Source organism: Manis pentadactyla, chromosome 2, assembly GCF_030020395.1.
Source record: "Manis pentadactyla isolate mManPen7 chromosome 2, mManPen7.hap1, whole genome shotgun sequence".
Lineage (NCBI taxonomy): Eukaryota > Metazoa > Chordata > Mammalia > Pholidota > Manidae > Manis > Manis pentadactyla.
In genome coordinates this window covers 220,176,792-220,197,777 of record NC_080020.1, presented here as the reverse complement: position 1 = coordinate 220,197,777, position 20,986 = coordinate 220,176,792, and the positions used below count along the sequence as shown (strand labels likewise).

Genomic DNA, 20,986 nt, shown 5'->3' with positions numbered 1-20,986 from the left:
TACAACAAAAGGAGTATAGTAATTAGGCAGGATTGTCCCTCCATTGGACAAAAAGCTTTAAGAAACTCAGGCAGACAGCAAACAAAAACCTAGCCCATGCATACGGTTGTAGATACCTGATGAAATCTTAGAAAATGTGTTCACATTTATTCTCCAGCAGTGATGTTCTATTCCCAAAGCATTCCGCACTGTGATAGGTGTATCATTAGTCTGATAATCTCAAGTTAATTCTCTTGCTTTTTGCAAGGTTTGCTCTGTAGTGTTGGTTTAAGGCAGAAGGCGAACAGCTTAATGAGATTGGTCTAAGATACTGCAGGTTAGGTGGGGATGTGGAATTAGAGCACATGTATAATAGTCTCAACATTCTTTTTGTTGATTTATAGAATTGGAAAAGATGATTTTAAACTTCTTAATTAAGCATGAATCTGCCCCAAAGCAGGAAATGTTGTTTCTACACACACATCAAAAATAGATACTTTTTAAAGTTAATCATTTTTATAACTTTAGATTAAATAAGATGTGAATGAAATTGAGTGGTTATATATATATATATCCATGTGCGTGCATGTGTGTATACACATATACATATGTACATATGTATGTATATATGTTTGTTTACTTCTTGGAAGCATTTCCAGCACAACTGAAACAAGATACTGGGTTCTATTTTGTGTGAACTAAGACAGTGAAACAAAAACTACATTTCTCTGTAGTGAAAACTAAGAGGTTTACATAAAAAACAAAGGTGTAGAAAAAATTGCTACCATAATAATTTTGGGGGAGACCCCTAAACATCCCAAATATTTGAAGAACTCATTCTAATTTACACAGCTATTTCTCTGCCCCCACCAGCTGTTTGATTCAACAACTACAAGTGAAAAGCATGTGGAAAAATGTTCTCCTTTGTCAGTTATGAAATGTTTTAGTTGAATTAGCAGAACCCCACAAAGTTGGAAGGACCAGAGAACTCAGAGGCACTTTTGGCTCACTAGGGATGTTACGGGGGTAGAACTTACTGAAGATGTTCCCACCACCCAGCTGAGTGCCTGGCAAACACCATTCTACCTGTGATGTGTTGGATCTTAATCCCATCTCCCCATGGTATCTGCGCCGAGGATGCACAAGGCAACCAAAAATCCATCATCTCTGCTTTCTGCATGACTTGACACGGCACATTCTGCACCTGAGCCCTGCCAATCTTACCTCATTCTGCCGAGGCTGCTGTCCATCTGCTGAGAATGCCTGATCTGGGACTGCTACTCCACGGTGGCTTCCTTATACATTCTTCTTTGCAGTAACACTTCTACAAAGTGTACTATTTCTCAGCTTCTTGAATGTTATGACAATCTTCTTTTAAGTTATAGCATCTTTTTGTATATACTGTGTGGTTGTATTTTGTTGTGTGCACTCATTCTTAATTAAGAGATTATTTTCCTAGGTGTAGCTTCGCTATTATTGAGATTGAATGGTTTGTCCTTGTTCTCACTACCTGCTTGTTTTCTTTAAAACTTTTGTTATTAGTTTCTGTTTCAAAATTGAAAAATTAATACATGTTTATGGTAAAAAATCAAAGCAAAACAGGAAGATATACAATGGGATTTGAAGTAAGACATACCTGGTTGATGGGCCCAGGTCCATGCTTTACTAGCTGCATAAGCCTTAGTAAATTACTTAAACTTCACTTCTTTTGCATGTAGCTGTCCACTTTTCCCAGCACCACTTACTGAAGAGACTGCCTCTGCCCATTGTATTTTTTGCCTCCTTTGTTATAGACTAATTGACCATACAAGCATGGGGTTATTTCTGGGCTCTGTCTTCTGTTCCATTGATCTTTGTGTCTGGAGGTATTTTCACCTTGCAGGTGAGGAAAGTCTGAGTTCACTTGAGCATGTCAAGATCACATCCATTGTCACTGACAGGCACAGAATTTTAACTCATCTCTTGGGTTTCAAGTATATCTCCCTTCACAGAGCTGGTGGGTGACCTGTTAGGTGTGCAGGAGTACTTACTAATTGAAGATACGTTAATTTTCGTATTTGGGAATCTTGTTTTTCTGAAACTTGATTACCTGTAATGCACAACCACTGACAGGAAACATTCTGCTCAGTTTTCTTTTCAACTACCTGTCTGGCTGGTTATTTATATCTGAGCAATTTTCCTTCCTCTCAAATATCTGATTTATATCACCATGGATAGGGGGTTCCTAGTGGACCTATGCTCACTGCATGCCCCTTGTTTCCTCTTACCTCTCTATCTAGTCTTTTTAGTTTTATTTGCAGGCTCTTTTTCCTTATGGGATCCCTTTATTGTGGATGCATCTCAGGGTTCTGTTCTGGATCTTCATTCTACATACACCCTTGCTCTCAACTGGCAATCTTACTCATTTTCAATTAACACCAAAACCGACAATGCCCAAAACTATACCTCCAGACCCTATCTCCCTCCTGGGGACTTCTGTATGTTTAATGACTTATTAAAGATCTTCATTGGGATGTCCCATAGGCATTTCAAGTATGACATATCCTTCCCTACTTCTATGCTTGCATCATTCTTAAATACATCTTTTCCCTCCCTTCCTGCATCCAACTAATCACCATGTCCTATTGATTTTATTCCTAAATAATTTTTAAAATCAATTCCCTTCTCTCTTTTCCCTCCCTCCCGAAGTTCTCTGTTGTCAGTCCCCAGGGAAGGCTGCTACCATCCTTAGACAAATTTTTTGTGTCTTCACACTGTCTCTTCTTTCAGTTCATCTCCATACTACAGAGAGAACCATCTTTCACAATCTGATTATGCTCACCCCCTGCCTAAAAATTCTGTGTTAACTTTACATTGCTTTAAAGGCAAAGCCCAGACCTTACTATAACAGATAAGGACTCCCATATTACTCTGTTACCTTCATCTCTTCCCCATTCCTTAAAAGTGACTACTAATGCTTTCTGATTTCATGACCATTTTGGGTTAGGATCCCTTACTTGTGTCCTACTTTTTAGAAGAGCATTTATCATACAGAATTATAATTGTTTTATGACTGTATCCCTCCACCAGACTGTAAGATGCCTGAGCCTAGAAACACTACCTTCCTCACCACCTTGTCACCAGCTGAGCACAGTAACTGGCACATTATGCATGGTCACCAAATATTTACAGTAGTTCCTTTAGAGACCTGAGACTAACATTTGTAAAATCAGGTATATAGTCACTTGCTTCTATTTGGAAGCTGTGATAGAAATATCAAAAGAGTCTGTCATATAGAAAATAAAAGCTCTCTACTTAACAGTAATTATCTCCTGTTTTTTATATTCCTTTAGTGAAATATAGGTGATGTGATAAAAATAATTATTGTATCACTTAAAGTGCAGCATCTATCTCACCTTTGACATACTTCAATCTTTAAATTTCTTGCAGATTAGTCTGCATTTTACATTAAAGAGAATTCAAAAGATCAAGATCAATGCCAACAACAGCAAATGTTGGCGAGGTTGTGGAGAAAGGGGAACCCTCCTACACTGCTGGTGGGAATGTAAACTACTTCAACCATTGTGGAAAGCAGTATGGAGGTTCCTCAGAATGCTCAAAATAGAAATATCATTTGACCCAGGAATTCCACTTCTAGGAATTTACCCTAAGAATGCAGCACTCCAGTTTGAAAAAGACAGATGCACTCCTATGTTTATCGTTGCACTGTTTACAATAGCCAAGATATGGAAGCAATCTAAATGTCCATCAGTAGGTGAATGATAAAGAAGATGTGGTACATATACACAATGGAATATTACGCAGCCATAAGAAAAAAAACAGATCCTACCATTTGCAACAACATGGATGGAGCCAGAGGGTATTATGCTCAGTGAAATAAGCCAGGCAGAGAAAGACAAGTACCAAATGATCTCACTCATATGTGGAGTATAAGAACAAAGGAAAACTGAAGGAACAAAACAGCAACAGAATCACAGAACCCAAGAATGGACTAACAGTTACCAAAGGGAAAGGGACTGGGGAGGATGGGTGGGAAGGGAGGGACAAGGGCGGGGGAAAAAGAAAGAGGGCATTACGATTAACATGTATAGTGCATGGGGGGCATGGGGAGGGCTGCGCAACACAGAGAAGACAAGTAGTGATTTTACAGCATCTTACTATGCAGATGGACAGTGACTGTGAAGGGGTATGTGGGGGGGACTTGGTGAAGGGGGGAACCTAGTAAACATAATGTTATTTCTGTAATTGTAGATTAATGATACCAAAATAAAAAGAAGATCAAGATCAAGTGACTTTTTTAAACTGAAGAGACCAATTTCAAAGAAATTATGTTATAAATTTAGCAAGAAGTAAAGCATCAGATTACCTGTCAATTTACCTTAACTGATTAAAATATGCCAGGGCATGACTTCTCAGTATGAGGGTCAAATATCATAGGAAGAGTTTGCTGAATGTTTATGAGAATCAGACTAGAAATTTAAATCACCTTTTCATGTAGAAAAATGAACACCATTGCTGTGGAGCAGAGGATGAGAGTGCCATCCACGTGCATGTGAGGTGAGGACCTGTTTAAGGAGAGTGGTACAAAGTCGTGTGAAGGGAATGATGTTCTTTGCTCCAAGGGGGAAACCTTGTAAGTGAATGGTGCCTCAGCTTTTCTTTATCAGTCTTAGGCTTATTGCAAGTATATGTGAAAACACAGTGGAGAAGAACGCATAGTATGTTATTTAATCTGGAATGCAGATGAAGAAAACCCAGGAAAATACTTAGTTTTGACATTGGATTGAATAGTTACAAGATCTGTTTCAGCATTCTTATAATTCTTTTAAAATAAAAACAGTTTCTATCTAAGTGTGAAGAACCTCCCCTTGGGTTAAGGTGATGAACATTGATAGTAAAAAGAGGGGGAAAGTGTGTGATATAAAAGGTAAGTCCTAGAGTTTCTGTGAAAATGAAGTAGCTTGAGAAATAAAGGGAGTGGGAGAATTGGGCCACTGACAATGGAAGCCCTTACTTGCAGAGTAACTGATACTGTCTTGAGCAAGATATGAAGGATGGGGAGGATAGATTAATGAGATGGTACCTTGGTGACAGAGGAAAGATCTGAGTAGCCTCCATGGTCTGCTTTCTCTCCTTCTCTCCCTTTCTCATTTTCTGACTGACCTGGCTACATGTGGAGTATATTAACACTAAAGTAGAACATTTGCTATCTCCAGACACTTGCAGAGACAGTAATATTTCAAAATCCTGTCTTATTATGTAAACTTTGAAAGCCCTGTGTAGGATATGTTGGTATCATGATGCCAATTTGACAGGTGAAGAGAAGAGTTCAGGGAGGCTACCATGACTTGGCCAAGGTCACTTAGTGATTTATTTCAGAGTGAGGGGTGCATCCCAAATCAACTGGTCTCCTTTTTGTGAAGCCACATGCTGGTTGGATATTTGGCCATTAGATAGTAGATGTTTGTAGGGATAGGTACTGTCCTTAAGAAACCTAGGATTCCAGGGGGGATTAAAGATGATGGTGTGAGAGGTGAGACAGAGACCTCCTCCTAAAACACACATAATATGAAAATGTAATTAATACAACTAATCTTGAAAGAGCAACAGGAAAGAAAGCTGAGCCAGACTGCATATACCTGGAGGAAAGAACAGACCTCACGAAACAGGTTAACGTACCAAAGCTGTGACCGGGGGTGGGGGGGACCCAAGCCTTTCCCCCATGCCAGCTCACCGGCAGAAGGAAGAGAAACAGAGCAAGGAGGGAGTGGAGGCCTGGAACTGCTGAGCACATAGCCCTGGAGATGTGCTCTGAGAGGATGAACCTACATCGCATGGTGCTCTGGTGATTAGTTGGGTTGGAAAGTTAAGACAGGCAGAATACCTGGAGAGACTGAGATTCCAGCTGCTCGTGAAAAATGGATCCTGATCTGGCTGATCTGGGTGGGCAGTCTCTGAGAGATTTCCTAAAAGCAAGAGGACTTCTAAAGGGGCAAGGATTGCACAGAGCTTACTGCTCAGGAGAAAGGACAGGTAGACAAAATTGTCCTGGTGCATTCTCCCCAGCAGATTGGGAACTTTAGTGATCTTCAGGCACTCCATCCCACTGGCTGGCTACACATCTCCAAGGCCCCCTGCCCCCCTCCATGATACGTATCCTGCTGCACCTTCCTCTCTGCCAGCCTGCATCTGGCTCACAAACCAGCAAACTGTGCCCTGGGATCAGGCCAGCCAGAGGGAAGCCCCGCCTATAGCAGCTGCAAATGCAAAGCATAGAGGCTTACACCTGTGTGTTTGGCCCACTGGTTCTGGCAGTGGGGACAGGCATAGTAGCTGGGAATCAGGAAACAGGTCTTTCCTCCCCCCAGGCACCACCACCATTCCCCTGTGACCCCCCAACATCACTCCAGGGGCTGAGCAGCTCCACAGAGTAGAGCTTATGGGCACCAGAGGTTTCCACATACAAATATGAAACGTCAAAGGAACCTGGTTCAAAGCAAAATCTCAACACCAGAAAAAGAGATGAGTGAGACTGAACTAATCAATCTTCCTGAAAGAGATTTCAAAATAAAAATCATAAACATGCTGCTGGAGGTACAGAAAAATATTCAAGAACCCAGAAATGAATTTAGGACAGAGATCCATTCATTGAGGAACACAATGGAGGGTATTAAAAGCAGATTAGATACAGTGGAGGAGACAACAAATGAAATAGAAATTAGAGAAGAGGAATACAAAGAAGCTGAGGTACAGAGCGAAGAAAGGATCACTAGGAATGAAAGAATAATGAGAGAACTGTGTGACCAATCCAAACAGAACAATATTTGTATTATAGGGGTACAAGAAGTAGAAGAAGACAGAAAAAAGGATAGAAAGTGTCTTTAAGGAAGTAATTGCTGAAAAACTCCCCAATCTGGGGAAGGAGATAGTTTCTCAGGCCATGGAGGTGCACAGATCTCCCAACACAAGGGACCCAAGGAAGACAACACCAAGACACATAGTAATTAAAATGGCAAAGATCAAGGATAAGAACAGGCAATTAAAAGCAGCCAAAGAGAAAAAAGATCATATACAAAAGAAAGCCCATCAGACTCTTATCAGATTTCTCACCAAAAACCTTGCAGGCCAGAAGGGAGTGGCATGATATATTTAGTGCAATGAAGGAGAAGGGCCTCACCAAGAATACTTTATCTGGCAAGATTATCATTTAAATTTAAAGGAGGGATTAAACAATTTCTGGATAAGCAAAAGATGAGAGAATTTACCTCCCACAAACCATCTCTACAGTGTATTTTGGAGGGGCTGCTATAGATGGAAGTGTTCCTAAGGTTAAATAACTGTCACCAGAGGTAATACAAAGAGGTAGACAAAGAGTACAGAATATGATACCTAATATATAAAGAATGGAGGCAGAAGAAAAGGAGGGAAAAACACCTTTAGATTGTGTTTGTAATAGCATACTAAGTGAGTTAAGTCAGACTCTTAGATAGAAACAAAGTTACCCTTGAACCTTTGGTAACCACGAATCTAAAGCATACAATGGCAATAACTCCATACCTATTGATAATCACCCTAAATATAAATGATCTGAATGCACCGATCAAAAGACATAGAGTCACTGAATGGATAAAAAAACAAGACCCAACTATATGCTGCCTACAAGAGACTCACTTCAAACTCAAAGACATACACAGACTAAAAGTGAAGGGATGGAGAGAGATATTTCATGCAACAAATAGGGAGAAAAAAGCGGGAGTTGCAGTACTTGTATCAGACAAAATAGACTTCAAAACAAAGAAAGTCACAAGAGACAAAGAAGTACATTACATAATGATAAAGGGGTCAATCCAACAAGAAGATATAACCATTAGAAATACCTGTGCACCCAACACAGGAGCACCTACATATGAGAAACAAATACTAACAGAATTAAAAGGGGACATAAAATGCAAAGCATTCATTCTAGGAGACTTCAACACTCCACTCACTCTAAAGGACAGGTCAACCAGACAGAAAATAAGTAAGGAGACAGAGGCACTGAGCAACCCATTAAAACAGATGGACCTAACAGACATCTACAGAACTCTCCACCCAAAAGCAGCAGAATACACATTCTTCTCAAGAGCACATGCAATATTTTCAAGAATAGATCATATACTAGGCCACAAAAAGAGCCTTAGTAAATTCAAAAGGATTGAAATTGTACCAACCAGCTTCTCAGACCACAAAGGTATGAAACTAGAAATAAATTATGGAAAGAAAATGAAAAATCCCACAAACACATGGAGGCTTAATAAATGCTCGTAAATAACCAATGGATCAATGACCAAATAAAAACAGAGATCAAGCAATATATGGAGACAAATGACAACAATAATTCAACACTGCATAATCTGTGGGATACAACGAAGGCTGTGCTGAGAGGGAAGTATGTTGCAATACAGGCCTGCCTCAGCAAAGAAAAATAATCCCATATGAACAGACTAAACTCACAGTTAATGAAACTAGAAAAAGAATAACAAATGAGGCCCAAACTCAGAAGAAGGAAGGACATAGTAAAGATGAGATCATAAATAAATAAAATCGAGAAATATAAAACAGAAAGAATCAATGAAAGCAGGAGCTGTTCTTTGAGAAAATAAGTCCTTGTCAATAAAAAAAGAATCTACACACATAAACAGAATCAGAAATGAGAAAGAAGAATCACTACGGACACCACAGAAATACAAAGAATTATGAGAGAATACTATGAAAAATTATATGCTAACAAACTGGATAGCCTAGAAGAAATGGACAACTTTCTAGAAAAATTCAACCTTCCAAGGCTGACCCAGAAAGAAACAGAATATCTGAGCAGACTAATTACTAGGAACAAAATTGAATTTTTAATAAAATACTACCTAAGAATAAAACACCTAGACCAGTTGGCTTCACTGCTGAATTTTATCGAACATTTAGTGAAGATCTAATACTCATTCTCCTTAAAGTTTTCCAAAAAGTAGAAGAGGAGGGAATACTTCCAAACTCATTCTATGAGGCTAGCATCACCCTAATACCAAAACCAGGCAAAGACAACGTGGAAAAAGAAAATTACAGACCAGTATCCTTGATGAACATAGAAGCAAAAATGGTCAACCAAATATTAGCAAACCAAATTAAAAAATCCATCAAAAAGATTATCCATCATGAACAAGTAGAATTCATTTCAGGGATGCAAGGATGGTACAATATTAGAAAATCCATTAACATCATCCACCACCACATCAACAAAAAGAAGGACAAAAACCACATGATCATCTTCGTAGATGCCAAAAAAGCATTTGACAAAATTCAACATCCATTCATGATAAGAACTCTCAACAAAATAGGAATAGAGAGCAAGTACCTCAACATAATAAAGGCCATATATGACAAAACCACAGCCAACATCATACTTAACAGTGAGAGCTGAAAGCTTGTCCTTTAAGATCAGGTACAAGACAAGGATGCCCACTCTCCCTACTTTCATTCACCATAGTCCTTAAAGTCCTCACCACAGCAATCACACAACACAAAAAAATAAAAGGCATCCAGATTGGTAAAGAAGTTAAACTGTCACTGTTTGTAGATGACATGATATTGTACATAAGCCCTAAATAATCCAATACAAAAGTACCAGATCTAATACCTGAATTCAGCAAAGTTGCAGGATACAAAATTAATATGCAGAAATCTGTTGAATTCCTATCACAAATGATGAACTAGCAGAAAGAGAAATCAGGAAACAATTCCATTCATAATTGCATCAAAAAGAACAAAATACCTAGGAATAAACCTAACCAAGGAAGTGAAAGACTTATACTTTGAAAACTATAGGACACTCATGAGAGAAATTAAAGAAGGTACTAATAAATAGAAACACATCCTGTGCTCATGGATAGGAAGAATTAATATTGTCAAAATGGCCATCCTGCCTAAAGCAATATATGGATTCGATGCAATCTCTATCAAATTACCAACAGCATTCTTCAATGAACTGGAACAAATATTTCAAAAATTCATATGGAACCACCAAAGACCCCAAATTGCCAAAGCAATCCTGAGAAGGAAGAATAAAGTGGGGGGATTACACTCCCTGACTTCAAGCTCTACTACAAAGCTATAGTAAGCAAGACAATTTAGTACTGGCACAAGAGCAGACCCATAGACCAATGGAACAGACTAGAGAGTCCAGATGTAAACCCAAGCATATATGCTCAAGTAATATACAATAAAGGAACCATGGATATACAATGGTGAAATGACAGCCTCTTCAACAACTGGTGTTGGCAAAACTGGACAGCTACATGCAAGAGAATGAAACTGGATTACTGTCTAACCCTGTACACAAAAGTAAACTCCAAATGGATCAAAGACCTGAATATAAGTTATGAAACCATAAAGCTCTTAGAAGAAAACATACACAAAAATCTCTTGAATGTAAGCATTAGCAACTTTTTCCTGAACGCATCTCCTTGGGCAAGGGAAACAAAAAAGGAACAAATGGGACTACATCATGCTAAAAAGCTTCTGTACAGCAGAGAACACTGTCAGCAGAACAGAAATGTATCCTACAATATGGGAGAATATATTTGTAAATGACATTTCCAACAAGGGGTTAACATCCAAAATATATAAAGAACTCACATGCTTCAACACCCAAAAATCAAATGACCCTATTAAAAAATGGGCAGATGATATGAACAGAAAGTTCTTCAAAGAAGAAATTGAGATGGCCACAGACACATGAAAAGATGCTCCACATAGGTAATCATCAGGGAAATGCAAATTAAAACCACAATGAGATAATCACCTCACACCAGTTAGGATGGCCAAGATAGAAAAGACTGGGAACAACAAATGCTGGTGAGAATGTGGAGAGAGGGGAGCCCTCCTACACTGCTGGTGGGAATGTAAACTAGTTCAACCATTGTGGAAAGCAGAATGGAGGTTCCTCAAAAAAGTAAAAATAGAAATACCATTTGACTGGGTAACTCCACTCCTAGGAATTTACCCAAGGAAAACAACTTCTTAGATTCAAAAAGACATATGCACCCCTATGTTTATTGTAGCACTATTTACAATAGCCAATAAATGGAAGCCACCTAAGTCTCCATCAGTAGATGACTGGATAAAGAAGAGGTGGTACATATACACATGGGAATACTATTCAGCCATAAGAAAGGAACAAATCCTACATTTGCAACAACATGGATGGAGCTGGAGGATATTATGCTGAGTGAAATAAGCCAGGTGGAGAAAGACATGTATCAAATGATTTTTCTCACTTGCTGAGTATAACAATGAAATGAAACTGAAGGAACAAAACAGCAACAGTTTCACAGACTCCAGGAAGGGACTAGCAGTTGCCAAAGGGAAGTGTTGGGAGCGGGTGGGTGGGGAGGGAGGGAAGAGGGGACTGAGGGGTATTATGACTGGCACACATGCTGTGTGGTGAATCATGGGCGAGACAATCCAGCACAGAGAAGGCAAATAGTGACTCTGTGGCATGTTACTGGGCAGTGACTGCCATGGGGTGTGGGCAGGACACGATAACATGGGTGAATGTAGTAACCACATTGTTTTTTCATGTGAAACCTTCATTAGAGTGTATATCAACAATACCTTAATAAAAAAAAAGAAACCCATGATTCCAGCCAGGAATTTAGGCAGCTTTTGGTCAGACAGGAAACTGGGAGATTGCCTTTGTGTTCTAATATTTTGAGAAGTTTTGTTCTGCCCAAGAAGGCCTATTTTGCATCATAAATGATGCTGCTCACAAGAAGACTTAAAGCTTTATTAAGGTAAAAAAGTACATATAGAAGGAAACAGTTTAACTACTATTTCATGGACGCAGTTGTGGGGAATACATTAAAGTTAATGAGTATTAGACTACTTAAATTGTTTATAAGACTTCAAAATTTTAAGTGTTTGCCTAGAAATACAATCTGGTTTCTGTTCATATTGTGATCAGTCTCTTGTCATTTTCTCTCTGTTCAGAGGATGTCCCTGAATGGTTTGAGCTTAGTTAAAATGAATGGGTTTTTAGCATAATGCCAAGTGACTATATGGGGATTCTACTCCTGCACCTCTTTTCCCCTAGAAGTCATCAGTTCTGAATCATTCTCAGCACACTTTGAGGATTGAAAGCCTGAGATCTCCTGTAGGTATTTCCCTTTTCTAATAGAATTTAGTGGAGAAGATAATGCTGAAGTCAAAAGAATGATTCTTTAATAGTGGGGTCTTAGGCAGTGTTACACCTAGATTTATAATCCTTCCTTCTGCCCAGGTATGAAGGCTCATCTAGTTGCCCTTTCCCCTTCTGAATTGCTTTAAAGGAATTGTCACACTTGTCAATTCTGTCAGGGTCAGGCAGATACAGCCAAGATCCCACTTTAAAATCCTCCTCAAGAGTAAGGTGTAGAGGAAAAATGGTTTATCTTATTCCATTTATATTAATGAGACTGTACTTATTCCATTTATGTTAATAATTCACTTTGTAGCTTTAAGGAAGTCTAGTCATCTTTCTGGACAGAAGTTTCTACAACTGGAACATGAGTTTTGGCCCATGGTAGAAAAGGACTGTTGAGTTTTAGCTGTAAGGTTCATTCTGTCTAACTCTGGTATGAAACATAATGACTATGTTAAGATACATTGCAAACATACAAAACTTTATGCTTGAGGATAATAAACATATACTGGCCAATATTAAAAGTTTGCCATATTTGCCTCTGATTTTAAAATACTAAGACGTTTTGTATGAAGTTGAAGACTACTGGGTACCACGCACTAATTCTATTCTGCATCCTTTTTTCCTCCTTTTCCTGTAGTAATTTATCTTCTGAATTTTGTGTTTAATAAGACCATATGTGGTTTCATGCTTTTCAACCTTTCTATGTTTCCATAAACAGTGCATAGGATTATTTTTTAATGTTTAAAAACTTCATACAAATGACATACCATTTGGCAATTTGCTTTTATCTATTATGTTCTTTCATCTATTTTGATATGTTATAGTTAGTTCATTATTTTAACTAACACACAATTATTATAACCATTCTCTTTTGCATTGTTTTAATTTTTTACTACACAAATAATATTACAAAAAATATTCTTCTTTAAACTTGTCTCCTAGTGAATATAAGTGATATTACTTTAAGGTGTAAACCTAGAAATGGAATTGAATCATAGGTCACATACATCATAAACTTTACCAGATGTTGGCTAGCACTCAGAGTAGTTACTGAAACTCTGACCAATAATATATGAGATTTCTAGTTGCTTCACTTCATTGCCATCACTAACATTGCCTTTAGAAGTTTTGCCAATCTGGTGTATTTGAAATAGTTTCTCATTGCTATAGTTTAAACTTCCCACATTACTGCTATTACTGAGGTTGAGCACATTTTCCTATTTTTACTGTTTGGATTTCCTGTTCTGAGGGAAGTCTATTTGTATTTTCTACTGTTTTTTTCTGCCACTGGCTTATTTATTTGTATAGGCTCTTTGTATGTTGTAGATATATATTTTATAATAGCATGTGTTCACCTAGTAGCAAATCTTTGCCTAGTCTGTAACTTCTTCTAATTCTGTGAAGTTCTTAAGTTTATAAATTAGATTAATTATGGTGGATTGTGTTTTCCAAAGATAACCACAGTGGTAGTCCCTGCCCAACATGCTCTTCCAGAACTTTGCTACTCCTCATTAAGGGATGCAATTAATGTCTCTTGTACTTGAAATTGGGAGGAACTTTGTGATTACACTGATGTAACAATTTAGCAACAATGATGTTATATGACTTTAAAAGCCAAGTCACAAAAAATGCCATTCATTTCTTCCAGGTTATCTTGGTATGCCTTCACTTGGAACCCAGCCACCATGCTGTGAAAAAGTACAAGCAGGGTGTAGAGTGTGGGTCACCTCCAGGTTATCTTGGTATGCTTTCTCTTGGAACCCAGTCACCATGCTGTGAAGAAGTACAAGCAGGGTGTAGAGTGTGGGTCACAAGGTGAAGAACGAAGGCCCCTGGCTCCCAGCCGTGGCTGAGCTCCCAGTTGACAGCACCAACTTGCCCATGCATACTTTTGAGATGAGTGAGCCATCTTGAAAGTTGGTCCTTTATTTTTCCCCCTGCATTATTGAGGTATAATTGACAAATACAAATTATGTATACTTAAGGTATAAAATGTGATGTTACATACATATACAATGTGAAATGATTACAATCAAGCTAATTACCATATTTGTCACCCTCAAAAAGATGTCTGTCTGATATTGCCATGTTCATTGTAGTATTACAATAGCCAAGATAAGGGAAAAACTTAGTCCATCAATGGATTAATGGATAAAGAAAATGGATATATACAGTGGAATATTGTCAGTTTTAAAGAAGTCCTGCCATTTGCAACAACATGGGCGGACCTGGAGGACATTAGATTAAGTGAATTAAGACAGATACAGAAAGACAAATACTGCATGATCTCACTTATATGTGAGATCTAAAAAAGTTGAACTCAGGAAAGCAGAGTAGAATGGTGGTTGTCAGGAGCAGGCAGGTGGGAAATGGGGACATGGTGATCAAAAAGGTACAGAATTTCAGTTATGCAGAAAGAATAAGTTCTGGAGAACTAATGTTCAGATCTAATTATGACTATAGTTACTAATGTATTGTATACTTGATATTTGCTGAGAGTTAATTATATGTATTCTCAGCATACACACACACAGACACACACACACACACCCAAAATCAAAAGCAGGTTCTTTACCCTTGGCCATGCAGCACTAGAGAAGAGAAAAGCCATCCCCACCAAGCCCTGCACGTATTACAGATTTGTAAAACTAATAAGCCATTAAGTGTTGGGGTGGTTGGTTCGGCAGTAATAAATAACAGATATAATTAGTCTTACTGTTTGTGTGTGTGCATGTGTGTTCTTAAATTATTTCCTATATCAAGACCATAAAGTCTTTTCATCTAAAAGTCTCAAAGTTCTGCTGTTATCTTTTTGGTTTATCTGAGATCCACATATATATCTATATAATATATATTAAAATTAGAGCCCTACTTGACTGTGTATATTTGTGTGTGTGTGTGTATGTATATATATATATATGGAGAGAGAGAGAGAGAATTAAGTAGAGTTCTGATTTTTTTTTTACCACACAGTGTGTGTCCAACACAGTTTATTGGCATGTCTGTAGGTTTTAATGTTACCTGTCTTAAATGTATTTCTGTGTGTTTTTGTGAATCTGAGTTCCTCAGTGTTCCTCTGTTGGTTAATTTATATGCCACTGTTGCATTGTCTTATTTGCTGTAGTTTTAGAGTCAGTTTTCACATGTGTCAGAATGTATTTCCTGTTTGGTCTTTTTGTTCATAATTATCATGATAGTTTTTGTCCTTTTGTTCTTCAGTATAAATTTTAATATTAGCTTGTCAAGTTCTATAAAATAACTTTGTTGGCATTATTTATAGATTTATTTGGAGAGAATTGCAATGACTGCATCTCATAATTTTTTATTATAAATTACATAATCTCTACATTATAAATGGCAAGGATGGATATTATAGGTCTATAGAATACAATACAGAGTTCAGACATATATTCACGTTTATGTAAAAATTACATGTTCTAATTGTTGCTGGTATAAAGAAGTGCATTTGTCTTTTTATTTAGGTATGATTTACATACAACAAAATGCACCCACTTTAAGGACACAGTTTGTTGAGTTCTGACAAATGTATACATGTTTCTAACACACATGTCAATCAGGACATTACCCTCATCCCAGGAAATTCCCTTGTTTCTCTTTGGAAATAGTTCTTTCCCACCCAAAGGCAGCCATCAATATTCTGGTATCTGTCTCCACAGAGTAGGGTATTGTGCTCTTAATCAGCATGTAAAGGAAGTAATTCAATTTTTTTGAGCTTAGTTTCTTTCATTATAGTTTCTGTGAGATTCATCCATTGTGTTGCAGATAACAATGGATTTTTCCATTTAAAATTACTGAGAAGTAGTGCATGGTATAAAAATGCTATAACTCACCCATTCTTCTGTTGATAGACATTTGAATTATTTCTCATTTTTGACTATTATAAAATCAGTTACTAAGAGGGGTAACTCAATTACTTGCACTATTCTTATACAAGTCTTTGTGTAGACATATGTTTTCATTTCTTTTGAATAAATACCTAGAAATGAAATAGCCGGTTCATAGGACAGATGTTTATTTAACTTTTTAAGAAACTGCCGAACTGTTTTACAAGATGGTTTTACTGTTTAACTGCCCTCCAGTAATGCATGAGAGTTTCAGTGCTCCACATCCTCCCAGCATTTGTGTTAATCTTTTAATTTTCACCATTCTAGTGAGTGTGTGATGGTATCTAATTATGATTTTAATTTGTATTTTTCTTACAACCAGTCATGTTGAGCATCTTTTCATGTTATTATTTACCATTCATATATCTTGTTTTGTTAAATATCTCTTCCAATGTTTGCCCATTTTTAAACTTTGGGTTGTTTGTCTTCTTGTTCTTGAATTGTAGGATCTTTAAAAATATATTCTGGATATCATATATTGCAGTAATTTGCCGGTTGGTATTTTTATGGTGACTTCCAAAGAGTAGATCTTAAAAGATTTGATGAAATCCAATTTTTTCTTTTACATGTAAGACTTTGGCATGCTGTCTAGGAAAATGCACTCTGCCAAGACTTTGTTTTCTGGAGCAGTATTAAGTTCCCAGCAAAACTGAGAGGCAGGTACACAGAGTTCCCATATGCCCTGTACCTCCACATGTGCACAGCCTTTCCCATTATCAGCATTCCCCACCAGAGTGATACTTTTGTTACAACTGATGACACTGACACATCATAATCATCCGATGTCCTTAGTTTCCATTGGGGTTCACTGTGGGTGTTGTGTATTCTATCAGTTTGGACAAATGTATAATGACAGGCCTCTACCATGTGGAGTATCATGCAGAGTAGTATCACTGTATCTAAGGAATCATTGCCTACCCCAACATTTTAAATATTTTTTCCTGTATTGTCTTCAGTAAGTGTTAAAGTTTACACTTTAAAAAGTTAGTGTTAGAGGTCTACATCTAGATCTGATTCCCTTTTCAAGTTATTTATTGTGTTTGTGGTGTAGGTAAAAGTTAAGGTTCATACTTGTTCCAAATGAATATGCAGTTTTCCCAGCATCATTTGTTGAAAAGATTGTTCTTTCAGATTGAATTACCTTGACACCTTTGGCAAAAATTGTTTGCACAGACGTATGTGAACTCTGGACTGTATTCTATTCTAGAGATCTCTGTGTCCATCCTTATGCCTCTGGCATGTCTTGAGTCTTACAACTTTGTGATAACTTTTGATAGAAGATACTGTCAGGTACTGTCAGTCTTACAATTTTGTTCTTTTTAAAAATTGTTCTGGCTCTTTCAGGTCTTTTGTATTTTTATGCAAATTTAAGAATCAGCTCATCAATTTCTTCTCCCACCTAAGATCTGAAACAAGTTGTTTCATATGTTTTGTCAAGTTTTCCTTTTGATTTTATCAAGAGTGAAAGCTCTGTGCTCTCTCCAGAATGAAATTGTGATGGTTAAAGTTTATGTGTCAACTTGGCTAGGCTACAGTGCCAAGTAGTTTGGTGTCATACCAGTTTAGATGTCACTCTGAAAAGTTATTTTGAAGATGTGATAAACATCTAAAACCAGTTGACTTTTGGTAAGGGAAATTACTCTCAGTAATGGGGGTGGGCCTTATTTAATTAATGAAAGGCCTTAAAAGCAAAAACTGAAGTTTCCCAAAGAAGAAGAAATTTGCCTCAAGATTGTAGTGTAGAAGTCCTGCCTGAATTTCTATGCTCCTTGTCTGTTCTACAGATTTCAGATTTCAGAACTCTGACTGATACAGAAGAGTAAAAAACATTCTCGTTTTTTAGTCATTCACATCTCAATGTGAACTTTTCTATTGACCTACTGTTAAGCATGGTGTAAGTCTGAGAGGAGAATGACAAGCTTTTATAAAAGAGAAAAGTAAGAAAACTTCATAGAGATGTCCCAGAAAAGGCATTCCTCAGGATAGAAATCTGTGGTTAAAATGGGAAGACGGCCGCTTGGCAGAGTGCATTTGCTCACATCTTATGTAACTAGTTACGCCTTCTTACACATCAGTGCGACTCTGTGACAGGCCCTGGCGCTCAGAACCCAAATAGCCTCAGAGAAGTCATGGTTTAGCGGGACAGTCACATAAACAGTAGTGTGAAATGAGAGCTATGACAAGGCAAAGTAAAGATTACCATGGGAATACTTAAGAGGCAGGGACTGTCTTTTAATTTATCATGAGATGTGTTACTAGTGGTAAGAGATACTCAAGAGAGCAAGGAGCCGAGAAGGTGGTGGGGAGCCTCAGCTTCTCCCCAGCCCACTGCTGACACGACCAGACCTTGTATATGCCACAGAGCTTTCTGGAGGGTGAGCCATGTGTCAGGGAACCCTCTGTATCCTCGCTCCCCCAGTGTAGGACCTACATACATGTGTAAATACTTTATGTAGCAGAACTGATCTGTTACAACCAGGAAATTCTACTGAGGAAAATCTGATGAGCGTCTCACCAGCTACATCTTCCTTTGACAGCCATTCCTACAGTTGAATGACTAGGCTTTGGAGGCTGTATCCCTCTGTTGTAGGGATGCAGCATGTGATCTTAGAGCTGTGCTCATGCATGAATTGTTATTGACAAGAAGAAGTAAAAACTCAAAACGTGTTGTGTTCCTAAGATCTTTAAATCAATTACAAACTTGCCTGTTGTCCATGATGTAAAGATGATACCCATCCTGAACAAGAATTTTTCAAGCAAAGAAGTGGGTTTTCATCGGTCCTTTAGCGGCACAGGTTCTGAATATCTCATTAAAAAAAAAATAGAATGGCAATGAGGAGCATGAAGGATGTCTAGTACTTCCATGTCCAGGAGTGTGAAGGGTGTGGGAAAGTAAATAGCCATCATATAAACAAGCTGTGGGGAAATGGTGTGTCCTTCTAGGATAAGACAGAGCAAGAAGGCACAGGGTTTGAAGATCAGTGAACACCCATGAAACCATCACCACAGTCTGTAGCGGCAGCCTCATCAAGTTGTCATCCATTAAACATGTACAACCTTTTGCGTGTCAATCATACCTTAATAAAGTGGTTTAAAAACATTAAAGATAAAAAGATATTGGAAACGTTCACTAATAGTGTTGAAAATATCAGAATATTTTGTTCTTGAGGGACAAGTTCCAGAGGGCCTGGCATAAGGGAGTTGAGAAGGAGTGGAAGATGGGGTCAGCTTAGAGGATTTTCAGAGCCATAGATGAGGGATAGCATGGAAGATTTTGACCATTTACCCTGTTTCTGAGGCCAGCATGTTCCATGTTCTTGGAAACATCCTATCCATCAGCAAATACTGGTTGTAACTCTAACACGGATACCAATTCCCACTTCTTAGTACTTCCCTGGCTACCACCATACTCTAAGCTGTTTTTTCCCTTGGCTAGACTTCTAACTGGCCTCCCTTTTTCCATTGTTGCTTCCCTCCTTCTTATTTTCCACACAGCAACCACAATCGTTTTTAAGAAACCTAAAGGCAGATCATGTCATTCTCTTGCTCAGAAGCCTCAGGGTATTTTCATCGTGTGTAGAACAAACTCAGATTCTTGCCAAGACTTACACTTACGTAATCTGGCCCATAATGCCACCCTAGCCTCGCCACTGTTCTACTAATTTTTTTTTTTTTTTTTTTTTTAATAATTATTTTTTATTGAAGGGTAGTTGACACACAGTATTACATTACATGAGTTTCAAGTGTACAACACAGTGGTAGAACATTTATATACATAATTCTAGGTTCCAGCTATCACCCTACCAGGCTGTTACAGTATCTTGACTATATTCCTTATGCTATACATTACATCCCGGTTACTTATTTATTTTACCATTGGAAGTCTGTCCTTTTTTTTTTTTTTTTTTTTGTGAGGGCATCTCTCATATTTATTGATCAAATGGTTGTTAACGACAATAAAATTCTGTATAGGGGAGTCAATGCTCAATGCACAATCATTATTCCACCCCAAGCCTAATTTTCATCAGTCTCCAATCTTCTGAGGCATAACAAACAAGTTCTTACATGTAGAACAAATGCTTACATAATGAATAAGTTACATAGTGAACAGTACAAGGGCAATCATCACAGAAACTTTCGGTTTTGCTCATGCACTATGAACTATAAACAGTCAGTTCAAATATGAATACTGATTTGGTTTTTATACTTGATTTATATGTGGATACCACATTTCTCTCTTTATTATTATTATTTTTAATAAAATGCTGAAGTGGTAGGTAGATACAAGATAAAGGTAGAAAACATAGTTTAGTGTTGTATGAGAGCACATGTAGATGATCAGGTGTGTGCCTGTAGACTATGTGTTAATCCAAGCTAGACCAGGGCAATAAAACATCCACGTATGCAGAAGATTTCTCTCAGAACGGGGGGGTGAGGTTCTAAGCCTCACCTCTGTTGATCCCCAATTTCTCACCTGATGGCCCCCCTGCGACTGTGCCTGTCTTAGGTTGTTCCTCCCTTGAGGAATCTTACCCGTCTCTGGCTAACCAGTCATCTTCCAGGGCCATACAGGGAAATGTAAAGTTGGTAAGTGAGAGAGAAGCCTTATTGTTTGAAAAGGTTAGCTTTTTACTTCTTTGCATATTTATGCCCTGTGGCTTCTATGCCCAGCATTTGTCTTGAAGTATCTTTACCACTTGGAAGAATTATGATACTTGGTAAATTTGATATGAGGCACAAATTCTATTTAAGGGTTGTAATTAGGAAGGAAGAAGAAAAGCTATAGAAGTAGCAGGCGGAAGAAAACATGGGAAGATTGATTATTTCTTTGATATATCTTCTTGTAGAGTAACTTCAGCATGTATAGGTTTTAAGCTACTACTTAAATTGC

General features: G+C 37.9%; 1 protein-coding gene across 1 annotated transcript in view; it reads left to right on the top strand.

Moving 5' to 3' along the window:
* The window catches only part of TDRD15 (tudor domain containing 15), a 99,123-nt gene extending 85,206 nt beyond the window's left edge, over positions 1–13,917 (top strand). Inside the window, exon 4 of the transcript XR_008995933.1 lies at positions 13,839–13,917. The gene's annotated coding sequence lies outside the window, so the exon portion shown is untranslated. The remainder of the gene's footprint in view (positions 1–13,838) is intronic.
* Positions 13,918–20,986: the final 7,069 nt, after the last annotated feature.